General features: G+C 36.3%; 1 protein-coding gene across 1 annotated transcript in view; it reads right to left on the bottom strand.

Annotated features, from left to right (window-relative positions):
• ITGA1 (integrin subunit alpha 1) overlaps positions 1–14,757 on the bottom strand; it is a gene marked incomplete at both ends in the record, with an annotated part of 141,106 nt that overhangs the window by 112,045 nt on the left and 14,304 nt on the right. The gene's annotated exons all lie outside the window — the stretch shown is intronic.

Raw genomic sequence — 14,757 nt, 5'->3', positions numbered from 1 at the left:
ACTATAAGTCCCTTGTAAGCATGCAGGTGAGGATCCATAGTCAGGCCACCCATTTCACATTGGGGTTGCCCTATACCCTCCTAACCTGCTGTGGGATATGGGGGGAGGAGGGACAAATAACAAGAAAATTTTATGCCATGGGTCAGAAACAATAGAAATAAACCTTTAGCCCATGGTTTAAGCTTTTAACTATGAATAGCTGACATAATCAACTGTCAGTTAGATAGCAGCTTTCATCTTTCCCATAAAGAAACTGTCTTTATCTGGAAAAAAAAAATACAGGGATTCTGGTTTTATTTCCACTGGCAGATTGATTTCCTTTCAGAATTAAAAGTATGTCCAGTGTTCATGGATGTGTACTGAGTCCCAAGGAGATAAATTTTCGGCATCAGGTAGAAAAAGGTAAAAAATCTTGAGCATTTACTCTGAGTCTGTCATGATAAAAAGTGTTAATCATCTCACTTAATTTTCAAAAAACTGGATTAGTTTCCACTGAGTTTCTAGGTGAGGAAATTGAAGTGAGTCACTGAAGTAGAATTAGACACTGAACCCAGCATCCAGTACTCAACAGGAAATGTGGATCTATTTGCTAAGACCTCCTCTTCCATGCTGGGAGTCTGACAGCTGGACTAAACAATGTTTAGGCTAAGGACAAGTTGGGAGCTGGAAGGTGCTCAACATCTTCCTCTTTCCTGGCCCCCATTTCCTTCCAGAAGCAAATATCAGCTGGAGAAAAGCAGAGATAAGAGATGCAAGTGACCTGAGGTGACCTCAATAAGGGTGCACAGTAAAGGCCAAGTGTTCCTTAAGTCTCCCGCACTTCCTTTGAGCTTCACAACTCATGCTGAATTTCTGGCTGCGAATTTGCCCTGGCCAAAAATTCATAGATTTCCTGACTTTTAGTATTTAAATGAGTTACTACTTAAAAATCTACCAATAGGAATGGATTATAGATCTTGCTGGTGAATCAGATATCCATTTCAATATCAGGAGCCCACGAATAAATGAAAGTCAAGAGTTAAGGTAATTATTAAGAAGAAAAATCAGGCAAAAGGAAAAAAAATAATTTTGTCACTTACTCATCTAGTTTAAAAGGCCAGGGTATTTTTTCTTTAGCAGTTATGAAGCCTGAAAGAGATACAGTCTAAAATTTTCCTAACTAGTAAATGTCTCTGCTCTGATAAGGAACGTAAGAGTTAAAAAATATCTATTAGACTAGATGAACAAGTGACGAGACATCAGGCTCTGGAGTCAGACTAACCTGGGTTCCAGTCTTAGCACCATCATTGTTTTTTCCAGCAAGTAACCAAGCTGGAATTTACACAATGCCTGTCGGCTGCCAGGCCTGTGCCCCTACCACCAAGATGGTGACTATCTGGTTTAGGGACGCTGGAGATTGGTTTTCTTACATCTACTCTTCTGAAATGGTTAGTTTTTTTTTTTTTTTTTTTTTTTTTTTTTTTTTTGGCTCTCCAGAACCCACACATGCTTCCTCAATTGGGGAAGGGGATAGGATTCCAAGGATAGGAGTGTATAACAGTTCTTCATCCTGCCTCTCCACTCACAGAATATGAGCATGTAATCTCCAGATGACCACTCGGTTGTTCATGTCCATTAGTGATTATTCTTGGAAACCTGGTAGAGTTTTAAGTCCAGTGGATCAGTGATGCTGTCTGGGAGTGGTGATTCCATTAGGTTGCCTTGTCATACATAGATGATTTTTGTAGCAGGAATTATCTCTTCTTATGTGAGACTCCTTGTCTTCCTCAGAAATGTTCCTTTATTGCTTACAGTAGGTTTGATTTCTGTTGTTAGCAGCTAACTAAGAATCAGTAACAGAATTGCAGTTTTGTTGATGACTTATGTCTGTCTGAAACACCCACATAAAGAAGCATTTAAGTAATGTAAATAATCGTTAAAGATACCCTGAAGGTGGTTAAATGGAGGGAAAGACAACACCTATTGTTCTCCCTAAGAGTTAACATTAATCTTACTTGATTGGAAATTTAATGACGGATTATGGCTGATAAAATCCAACCTCAGCATTGTGAAATGGCAGGAGCTTCTCTGGTTCCAGCACACATCATCAGGACCTCCTATGTGAGTGGTTAAGATTCTCTATGTGCTCATAATGGTTTCCTAGAAGGGGCTGAACCAGCATGAATTACACAACTGAAATGTGCTCTTCTGTGTTTCTCTTCCTTAATGACTTGTACCAGTTACAAAAGTGAGGTTTTCATCTTCATCCTTTGTGTAATAAAGTGGGATATGCATATGTATCCTAGTAAAAAGAAATGAAAATATTATGAAGACAGAGAATGACCTGGCTACTCCACCTCTTGCCGAGGGTAACTCCAGATGAAGTGGGTCTACTTTTTCTGGCTTTAACACCATCTTTGACAGATGGTAGGAATTTATGATAGGAAGAGTCATGAGGCATTTCTTTTGAGTCATACGCCAGTGTCTGATCTGGTGCCAGGTGGTACATATGGTAAAAAGATGCAATACGAAGGAGGAATAAAATTAAGTTAAATAGAGCTCTTACTCATTTGCAGGTATTTTTCTTAAATCATAGCATTTGTTTCTTGCAACTCTATAAGGAAAGTTTTATCATTTTCCCATCTTACAGATTGCACTCATAAGTCTAAATTTAATCATGAGTGTAACATAACTTGTCAAGGATCACAGTGCTGGTAGAGGTGGCAGAGCTAAGATTTTCTAGTTCATGGGCCTCCCTGGTGGCACAGCAGTTGAGCGCTGGGTTGCAAAGCTGCCCCGCATCCTCTGCAGCACCGGTTCAATCCCCGGCTGCTCCTGGACACCGGAGGAGGGTCCCACATGGCGCACAGACTTCTCCTGCTGCCCGCTGCTCCCCTCAGCAGTGGACTTCGGTCCTTCTGCCTGCTCTGCTCCCTGCTCTGGCTCTGGTAAATTCTCTTGCCCTCCTGCGCTTCTGACTATACCCAGTGCTTGTATAAATAAATCTAATAAAAAAAAAGATTTTCTAGTGACAGCAGATACATTTAGAAGGTGACCAAGACTTAAATACCATCTTCCAAGGTGATTCCAGCCAATGATAATGTGTTTCTGTTGTCAACAATTTTAGCTCTAACTCTGCACTACGTATGATGTTGCAGCTTTGTTCTATCTAACATAATTCTTGCATTCCAAGATTTATAAGCTCCATCCTTCAAGGAGTAGGAACCGTTCCTACATGTTATACCCACTCTCACTGTATCCAGCAACATCTTTCACATTCATATATGATGCATGCAAATGGCATGCATCACAAATTGATCAGCATTATTTCTGATTGTGAATTTATTATAGCAAGTCCAAGATACATAAAAGTGTAGACAAATTCCACATTATAACATTAACACTAAAGAAATATATTCCCCTTGTCAACATTTTTTAAGTTGCCCTTTCAGCAATGGAGATCAATTATTCTCCAACTTCACAACTTTTCTTATGCTCTCTTTATTCTTTGCCAGACTGCTGAGTAGTATTGTGGCCACAGAACACAATAAGGCCAAATGATCTACTTGGTGCTGAAGCATCATGGTTTGATCTGCCTGCAGATAAGAAGCACCTGGAGACTTTTTGTGTATGCACATGTCTGGGATCTTGTCCTGAATACTCTGAATTGTCTGAGGTGTGACCCACATGTCAGTGTGATTTTAAAAGTCCTTCTTGATTCTAATGTGCTGCCTGGTTTGAAAACTACCAGCCATACTTAAAGTACATTCCAGGAAAAATAAAGACCTGTGTTTTCTCACAACCAAGTTCTTTGGGGCAGCAAGCAAAGTTGATAAGAGAGCAAAATAACAAGGAGGAAAGTGAAAGGACAATAAGACTTGGCATGCCTATTGGAATGTGGTAAACTTAAAAAATATTTGGAAACCTCAAAAATTTTATGCACCCCTTGACAAAGTGCTTTGAACAACTGTTTCTCCCCTCATGCTCAAGTTTAAATACCATCACCCCCAACCTTTGAAAATATGGGAGTATTTGGCAAAGCATTCTAAATAAATGTCCCTCATCTCTGGAATTTGCTCCTTCTAGCAGACTGCTCTCTTTAGCTGTCAGCCAAACCCAATTTTGGCAGCTTTTGAAATATGGTACAAAATAGATTCTTTTAAAACCTGAGAGTCACTGAAGATTTATTTTGTTGGAAAGATACAACTTTTAAAAATAACAAGCAATTCCTGCTACTGCACCAAGTAGAGGCAGGGTTCTGCAACAGTGACTATGGAATCAAAAGGTCAATGTCTTCCCTCATTCTACTGAGACAGAAGCTCAAAAGGATGAGGTGGTTTCAAGTCACACAATTACGGCAGGACCTAGGCTTATACTGTTGTTCTGATTCCCAGACCAGATCTCATGTTTGCCCACCCATAGCCATAGAGTCCTCTGAAAGTGGCATAGATTATTTTCTTCCGTGATTTTTCCTTGGTTATTCATAAATTTAATGTTCTTCCAAATGCTTATAAAACATCATTGATAACTGTAGCAAATATAATGTAAATTAAATCATAAATTTTAGTGTGTGGTATCCTTTTCATTGTCTCAATATAAAATCTGCTTGTATTACATTTTTAAGACTGATAAACTTTTTAATTCATTTAGATGGACATGTGTGAACCCATGCATCGAATGCAAATCTAAGAGCTTTCAATATATAACAAACTATTATTTTAAAAGAAAGCTGTGTCTGGGCCTCCCTGGTGGCGCAAGGGGTTAAGCATCGCGCTATGAAGCAATCCACAGCCTCTGTAGCACGAGTTTGATCCCGGCCGGCCAGGGAGAAACCCACATGGCGCAGCAAACCTCTTCTGTCTCACCCCCTGCTCCCCTCAGCAGTGTATTTCAGTCAGTCTGCCTGTTCTGCAACCCGCTCTGTCTCTGGTGAATCCTCTCACTACCACCACCCTCTCAGCCCCAGCCCCACCCCCGCCGCCCTGCCTCTCTGGCCTGTACCTCAGCTCTTGTATACATAAATAAATAAATCTTTAAAATTAAAAAATAAAATAAAATTTTAAAAAGCTGTGTCTTTCTCCATATTTCATGCCTATTCACTCCATTTTCCACTATATTTTACTGTGACCTAAGTAAATTATAGGAGCCAGAGATGAAAATGAAAAGCCAGGAAGAATTCTAACACTTACTAAGCTCTATCAAGTTCTATGCAAACAGTTAGTAGTTCCATAGTGAGAAATTTATAGTGGTGATAAGACTCATTTTCTTAAAAAATGTATGACTACATTTAATAAGATAATTCATTTGTCTCTGTTCTTCCCACTTCCCCACATTCCACATGTTTCTCCATTTCCTTTCACCCAGGCTGAGAATGCCAGAGACACGCAGGGTCAGAGGACTGTTTCCAGAGTTCATTTTCCTCATAAAATATATTGATTGTGTTCTTTTCTCCCTTTGCAGAAAATGTTCTTCTTTCCGCCATAATGTTACATCCATATTTCACACAGTACTGAGAGATTGTTATTGTTTATTAAGGGTGCTTTTCCTTTACACTAAGGAGAAAATGAGGAATAACGAGAAAGAAAAACATACTAGATCTTCCTAATAGCGGGCCTCTGTGCCTTCCCCAGGTCCAAGCTAACTCCCTGTTACCTCCTTCTTGACTGCAGGCCCAGCAGTTCTACTTGCTCTAAGGTGGCCCCACCACCCCCTTGATTCTGGACATCCTCATTTCCAAGAATGTGGGACATAACGTTCCATACTCCCTCTTCACTACCTCCTTTCTAGCTGTCCTGAAAAACACAAGCTCTCTTCTGGTTTAATTGTTTTGCTATTAGTCATAAGAGAGAAACAGGAGATAACAAAAACATGAAAATACGAAGAATTCCAAAATATTTCAAAGCCCTTTCAGTCACGGTCTCTGGTTCCACTGTATGGAACCACTCTATGCCTTTTTCACTTCTTTTTAAGGAAGGAAGCGATGTAACCTCCTTTCTCCATGTCGTCTCTTTTTTGGTTTGTTGACTCTACTTCAAATACTAACACCTGGAAAGCTTGGGGATTCCAGAGGCCACTGCATAGAAGAAAACACATTACCAAGGATATCAGAGAGGCTTTAAAAGAGGAACAAATGCTCTAAGTTCCTTTTGCCTTATCTTTCCAGACATAATGGATGATCAATGTGAGTTTCTGGAATTTATCAGTTTAAGTCCAGACACCACCTTCTCATTGAAGCCAAGCTGAGTTAGGAGAGCCCTCTAAGCTTCCTATCCATACTAGACTGGGTATCCCTAGGAGGAAGGAACTGTATTCTCTATTCATCTTGTATTACTGGGGCTTTGCAGAGTGCCTACTAAATAGAAGGTATTTAATAAATGTCAGAAGAATGAAATGGTCCTCAGAAGAAAGGCAAGGGGCAGTTTTTGCTGAGCAGAAGATAGTTTTCCAAGGAATGGACAATTGGACTTCAAAGCTGAGTTTGTGTCTCAGTGAAGTTGTTGAGAGAGAAACTCTCTCTTCCCCAAGATAAAGAGTTATTTGATCAATTTTAGGGTATTTTAAAATGCCACACCATTCCCTACCATTTCCCAACATGCATTGGTGACAGGAGAATGGGTAAGAAATTGGAATGGGATGGATCACACAGCAATGTATACCCTACAAAAAGCTGTTGACTTTGGGCCTCCCTCATGTTGTTGGCAGCACACTGTGAAGCTGTCTGCAGCCTCTGCTGCACAGGTTCCATCCCGGCCGGCAGGGGAGAAACCCACATGGCACAGCAGACCTCTCCTGTCTCACCCACTGCTCCCCTCAGCAGTGTATTACGTCAGTCTGCCTGTTCTGTTCCCTGCTCTGTCTCTGGTGAATCTTCTCACCCTTCTTGTACATCTGGCCTGTACCCTGGTTCTCATATAGATAAATAAATCTTAAAAAAACAAAACAAAACAAAACAAAAAAACCTGTTGACTTTGAGCAAGTTACCAAGCCCCTCAGGGACTCAGTTTGCATTTGAATTGTAAAGTGAAAAGGTCAAATGGTAAATAAGGTTCCTTACAGCAGAAACCTCCTAGGATTCTAAATGACTCTGAAACATGTATTGCAATGTATTTTCCATTTTTCTCCTTTCTATCTCATCAAAAACAACAACAAAAAAGAAAACCAAGTGACTTCTACCACTTCCAACAATAGACTTGGAGAAAAAAAAAGCTGTAACTATGGTCACTGGATCAAATGAGCTGTAACACTAGATTAAAATGTTTTATATCCACAGAGCAATTTTTCACAACAGTGTCAGACAAAAAGTTCTAGCTGTGTTTACACTAGGACTTGATGAAAAATTCCAGACATAAAACTTCTGGAACTTAGACTTGAACTCAGAAGACCTCCCACCTCTGAATAAATTTTATAGCTAAAGTCTACTAGGATTTTTTTCCTTAATAAGAAATCATTTTTCAACAATTATTGTAGTTTTCTTACTGACATTATTATGATATAGTAAAACTAAGGCTATTTGTCATTACCATTCTAGACGTGACAGCTAGCTAAAGATTTAAGAACCAATTTTTTATGAAAATCTTTTTTAACAATTTTTTAACAATTTTTCATGAAAATCATTTTGAACATGTTATATTTTGTTGACTCCTTTACCAAAATTCACTGAATGTAATTCAATCTGCTTTTCCATATGAACACCAGTTCTACTACAACATAGTAATGTACTCAAACCCCAGTGAAAAACTCTGTGCCCTCGTCTCTTCTCTTTTGATGGTGTTTCCAGATCCACCTCTGCTGTCAGTTGTTACTTCTCACTGCTGTCACCTCCCTGTCAACTTCGCAACTTGTGGTCATTTCTCATTGATATCTAATTTGCTGAATAAAGGCAGGGAAAGTTCTCTTAATTCAATTTTATATATCCAAACATTCCTGCTACTTAAGGTACTTAGTAAATATTTGTTGAAATAATGTGTGAATTGATGCAGTAGGTTAAAAAAAACCAACAACAAACCAAATTTTCTAAAACTAGGTGTGAATAACAGGTGGTGAATAAAGGCTTCAGGGCCTTTCTTGAATACATATATAAGCTTGCAACAATTTCTGTACACTTTCTAATTCTCATGTATATTCCAGATAGAACAGAGTACCTAAGGATTTCATTACTGACTTTCCTGACAGATGAAAAATAATAGTGGGAAGTTAAAAAAAAAAAAACAACTTATGAAATGTTTACCAATTATATAAAACTTAGTGTTATCTAAAAATTTTTCTTCTTTTAGGCACATGTTTGACTTACTATAAACAAAGGACTAAGGAATGTAATTGGCATCCTTATATTTTTTTAGGGACTTGCCTGATGAATCACTTCATCACATCCATAAACTACGTGATTTTGGATATATTATTTACCCTCTTTTAATTTCACTTTTTTTGGTCTGAAAATAGTAACTACAAACCTTTTTCACAAGAGTCTTGAATTACATAACTTATTTTAAAGCATTTACCACAGGCCTACGTAGTCCTTAATAAGTATATAGTTACTTTAATTGTAGCATGATGCCCTTCCTAGGGTTTGAGACAATGGTGTCCACTCTGTGGATGGCCAGGCAACCTGGCTGCAAAGACACTTGCTGCTATATTTGCTGCCTAACAGGTACTGCCCTGCTTCAGTATTGGGTATTTTGGAATGAATGTGATATCCCTAATCAAAATAAACTCAGTCCTTTAAGTCTCCTACATTATAGAAAATAGGCTTTTCCATTACACTAGCATTGTGAAGAATGGGATTTTAATGTGGATAATATTAAGGGATGAAAGAAAGGAAATTTAAAAGACTGATAATTCCAGTCAATTAATCATGAATGTCATGATCTTTAGAAACTGGCTTCTGGTAATGTAAGATCTTCCATTATAGAATTAAAATATTTATTGTCAAAAGCAAAAAAACTAGCCATGAACTTATATGCAATTAGAAAGTAATGCACAGAAAAGTGAATTTTCCTTGAGGGAATACATTCATATCTCCTCAATTTAAATGAAGAAATTTCCAAGTTTCTTAGGTTCTTCCCATGTTATTTATCACAACAGAATATACTAACAAGTTTCTTAAAATAAGTTAATTTTTAAATAGTCTATTTTACAAATTAGTACACTTAGAATTATATATAGAACATTCTGAAATATGTATAAGAATAGAAATGGTGATACTATATCAAATGCTCCCTAAAAAGGAGGAATTCTCTAAAAAAAAAAAATGAGATTTTACAATCTCCACTTCACTTTACCATATATCTTTTGCCAATGTCTTTCTTAGGCTTTCTAATCTATCTCCTCACTGAATTTGGTCAATTTATTTTTTATTTTTAGTGGCATTTACCTTCTACTTTATGACTATGTTAAATAACGTCTTAAATTGTTTTCCTTGCTGAATTCTAAGGTTATTATAGACACACACAAAATTATACTTGCATCTCAACTCCTTTAGAAATCACTTTTATTTTTCAGTGACACTTTTGCACTAAACTTCCAAATTGACAGTTTATCAATGCTACACATAATGTATTAAGACACTCTTGAATGGCAGTTTTCAAAAACACTAAATCTCTTAGAATATATAAAATGAAAGTTCACGTATTCAAGTTCACATATGCTTATATCAAAATGAAGAAAATGATTTTATTTAGGAATTTAAAATTATCTGAAATCTGATTCTTTTTTAAGTTGCTCTGCAAGTCTTTCCTTAAGGGAACTTTTTTTTTTTTTTTTAAGATTTATTTGTTATTTATTTATACAAGCACTGGGAACAGTGAGAAGTGCGGGAGGGTGAGAGAATTCACCAGAGCCAGAGCAGAGAGCAGAACAGGCAGACTGACAAAGTACACTGCTGAGGAGAGCAGCGGGTGCGGCAGGAGAGGTCTGCTGTGCCATGTGGGACCCTTACCAGCAGCCGGGGATTGAACCGGCACTGAAGAGGCTGTGGCAGCTTCGCAGCCCAACGCTCAACCGCTGCGCCACCAGGGAGGCCCTAAGGCAACTCTTATGGGAACTTCCCTTTGGGAACTCATTTACTGAAAAATGTGTAATAACAAAATGACCACCTGATCAAAATTCATTTTTAACACAATTATAAATAGAACATTGAGAAATTTATGCCACATTTCTGACATCCAGGGAGTAAAAGAGAAAGAGGTGAGGGAAATCATAGACACCACATTAGGACAGGGAGCATGAGGATTAGTAACCTAATAGTAGTAATCCTTTGGCCTGATTCAGATAGGGTTAGTAATCCCTGTGCTGTGCTGTGGGAATCCCTGAATAAATATCTTAAATTCAATCATCATTCCCTAATATATACATTCCTATGTTTATGTGTGTGTGTGTGTGTATATATATGTGTGTATATGTATGCATATGTATGTATTCAGTATACACTTTTTTTTAAACTGGAATTTTCATATACTAAAATACTAAATCTATACAAGCACATGTACATTGAACAACTTAAAAAAATACATATACAAAAGCCAATTTGGCTATTTCCCCAAAACTTAGGCACTTTTTATCTTAAGAAATTCTGAAAACTCAACTTCTATGAAATCAACATTTTTGTTCTTCTAAATGTACATTTCTAGTGTACTTGAGAGGTCTATAGAGAAAAATAATTATGTGACTTTATTTATCATTAAACTAAATAAACATCACTGCTTCAAATGGTTCCAGATAACAGAGCCAAGTAGCATTTAAAGAGCTTAAATAGTGCTTTTGCCCAATGCTTCTGTGCCAGGCCCTTTTTTTTCCCACCTTTGTTAATCTTTGCTAGGTCATTTTATTCTTCTCCATGATTTTTTAGGTCTCCAAACATGTCACAACTCTTGTCTCTATCCCCAGCCAACTGCTTTTTTCCGAACTTCAGACCTGTGCACACAATAGCCCAAAGTATCTTCTCATGTAGTTTAACTCACTGTCATTCATTAGTCAAAAGCTTTTGAAAATCTATTCTATGCCAGGAATTGTTCTGAGCATTGGGATATAGAAACAAACCAAACAGATAGTAATTTCTTCCTCCATGAAACCTACATTCTAGACAGATAATAAGCAAAATGAATAAAATCAGCATTATAGAGAAAAATAAAACAAGAAAGGACTTGGAAAGGAATCTTAGAAAACTGCATCTTTTTAAAGGCTGGTTTGGGAAGATCTCACTAAAAAGGTGACATATGAGCAAAGGCCTAAAGAGAGTAAGGGAGTATAGAGAAATCTGGTGGAAAAGCATTCCAAATATCCTATAGATACTCAAAACTGAGCTTATTATTTTTTTCTTCAAAGTTCAACTTCTCCTCCTCAAATTCCTTTATAAATTATGCCATCATTTCTCGCAGCACTCAAAAAAAAAAAAAAAATCTGAGATTTACCCCCAGACTCTATTTCCCTAATTCTTAACAACAATCTGTAGCCTCCTCCAATCCATCCTTAATGTTGCAAACAGTATTTATGAAATGCAAAGTTTATTATGACATCTTCCTGCTTAATTTTTTAGTAGCTACTTATTACGGTAAAACTCACTCTTTATCGTAGAGTCTAATATGACTAGCACACTAGTTTTGTCCCCCCTGCTCTTCTGTATAACCTCTCCAAGTTTCTCCTTACCATTTTAAGTGAATTTAGTGGCCATACAGAAAGTTCTTCACCAAGTGGCCCCTTCTAACTCTGTCTTTCTACAAGTTACTTTTGTAACAGTGACTTCAATTACAACAGAGGAGATGCAAATCACAACCACAATGAGATTTCACCTCACTCCTAAGAGAATGGCCTGTATCAAAAAGAATGGAAACAACAAATATTGATGAAGATGTAGAGAAAAAGGAACTCTCATCCACTGTTGAAGCAAATGCAATCTCGTTTAGCCTCTATGGAAAATGGTATGGAGATACCTTAAAAAAACAAAAATGGAAATTCCGTATGACCTGCAATACCTCTGTTATGTATTTACCCAAAGACTATAAAAACACTAACAGGAAAGACTTTTGTATTTCTATGTTTCCAGCAGCATTTTCTACAATTGCCAAGTCATGGAACCAACCTAAATGCCAAACAACAGACAGCTGGATCAAAGAAATTGTGGATTATATGCTCAGTAGAATACTATTCAGTTATTAAGGAGGATGAAATAGTGCCTTTTGGGAAAAAAAAATGGGTGGACCTTGAGGTGATTATGCTAAGTGAAATAAATAAGGTGAAAGATAGATATTGCATATTTCACTATCTCTGGGATAGAAATAACCAAAAAAACCCCACATACTGGCAAAGGACAGCAAAAACAATTTTCTTAGACTGTGAAAAATATACTGGTTACCAGAAGGAAGGGGTTCAGGGAAGGAAAAGGATAAGACATTGGCATTGGAGGTTTAGTGGAGAGTAAGCAAAGCATATGCTCCTATGGAGGAATAAAAATATATGTTTACATATATAGACTGTAAACAACTTACAAATTAATAAAAAAAGATTTAAAAGTCTTGTTTAATGTTCATCTTTCTAAAACCCAGCTCAGTATTTGGTTCAAAAATGGACATTAAAAAATTAATAGCTAAAATTAAAGTATTGCTTTTAATAATATGGGTGCCCCAATTCAACATTATACAGAACACAAAGTCTTATTTACTTGGAAAGCCATCTGATCTAAAAGTAGAGCACTCCTTTCTATTGAGCTGTATCCACTAACAGCTTGCTACTACTACTCTGCTTTGTGAGTAATTTTACATATACTCAGTGTCATCTGCAAGTATATATATATATATATATATATATATGCAATAAAGAATTTCAGTTCTAGAATATGAGTTGTAGAAATTGAGTCATCTCTGTAACAGATATGAAATTGAAGAACTGATCATAGAGGTTAAAGAGGAAAGTAAAATTAGTGACAGAAAGTTGAGATAAAAGCTTTACAAAGCTACTCTAATGGCATTTGAGAGGGAAAAAGCCACACTGTAAATAAGAAGGCAATAAAAAGGAGATCTAGAACCAATAATATACATATAAAGTTAGCAAAATATTTACATATAAATAGGCACCGGGAATAACAAAATGTAATTTGATTTGTATCCTATCTAAAACAAAGTAATTTGCAAATGTCTCATAATTGGGCCTACTGGGGGTAGCAAACCTTTGTTTACTAGCACCTTCAGGTAAACAGAAATTTATAGAACATTACTTTAAGAAGTATATTAATTATTGATAGTGTTACCACACCGCCATTGCTTATTTACAGCATTTGGATTTAGACTGTTACATATATATGATTCTAAAGACCTATGGTTTTGTTTTTTAAATTGTAAAAAAAAAATACTCAAATGGACTAATCTTACATGCTTCTATCACTATTTATCACATTCTATCACTTATGTATCTAGAATGATTTATAGTCTTAATTGTAGAGAATACATGTTTATAAAAATAGGCAATCTTAAAAGATGTCCTAAATACTTGACAGGCAAAAGAACAGGCTTTCATTTAGTTTTATTAGTAAATTGAATATTGGCTAGCTAATTTTCTTAAAAGAGCTTAAAACGCAAATTTTTTCTCTATGATTGGTGACTCCTGACAGAGATTTACTAGCACAGATTGTATAAGATACTGCCTATGTTTACCTGATTTTATTGTGCAATCAAATGGAGAGGTCATTAAATTCCAGTTTGCGTCTCTGTGTAGAATTAGGGTAGAACTATGGATGCTAGTTTTTAACAAGCTCTCGGGAGATGCTGGTTCATGAAGTAGGCTCGCATAGCAAGGCTTGAGTCACTGGTTATCAGCCTGGATGCTTATTAGATCATTTGGGGAGCAGCAGGAAAAAAAAAAACAAAACGCATTTCTAGGGATGATTATATAGTCTGGGGTCCAATATGGGTATTGAGTTTTAAAAGTTCCTCAGGTCAGGCTAAAAGGCAGCTAAATTTGTGCCTGACATATTGGTTAAATTTATCAGTTGATTTTATTTCTCCTGATTTCTATTACTATAGTTAATAAAGACAGGAATAATACAAACATGTTAATAATCAGTATTACACAGGCTATGAGTATTAGATGCTCCAAATCTCCAAATTTTTGCTAAGAATATGACTATCAATCAGATGCTAATGTTAAGAATCTTAGTGGTATCATTTTGAAACTTTTATATACCAAATTTATAATGTACTTTTAATGATATTTTAAAGTCAAATATTCATGGAATCAGATGACAATCTGAACTATTTTTAGATTAGGAGGCAGACAGATGAAAATACAGGATTTTAAAGTCTACAGAAACATCTTTTCTTAATTACTGATAAAAAATTTCAGATTAAAAAATTCATAAAATATCCCATCATGGCACTTTTATCAGAAGAAAGGCTCACACAGAAAGAACAATCAAAAGTATACTAGTATCCCTATTTGAAGTAGGCACAGTGATCCTAGAGTTATAAACTGTATCATTATTTATACAGCCTTTCTTAATTATTTTGCTAAGTGGGGGTTTGTAAAAGATCAAGACGCAATTCCATTCCAAGTCTCCTCCCTGAGAGTTGGAAATGCACATTGAATACTTAAAAAAATCACCAAGAGTATACTTTTAGCAACATTGGTTTAACAATTCTCTTAAGAAAAACATTTTACTCTTCAAGAAAAGTTCTACTTATCATTTGGCTATCACTTAAAATACTAAATAAAATTTCTGAAAGATGGAATGTAGAAGCAGGGAGAAAAAGGAGCACTAAACAGTGCAAAAACACCATGCAGAATGAAAATACA

This window comes from Talpa europaea (assembly GCF_964194135.1).
Source record: "Talpa europaea genome assembly, chromosome: 5".
Taxonomy (NCBI): Eukaryota; Metazoa; Chordata; class Mammalia; order Eulipotyphla; family Talpidae; genus Talpa; species Talpa europaea.
This window is presented reverse-complemented; position numbering and strand designations above follow the sequence as displayed.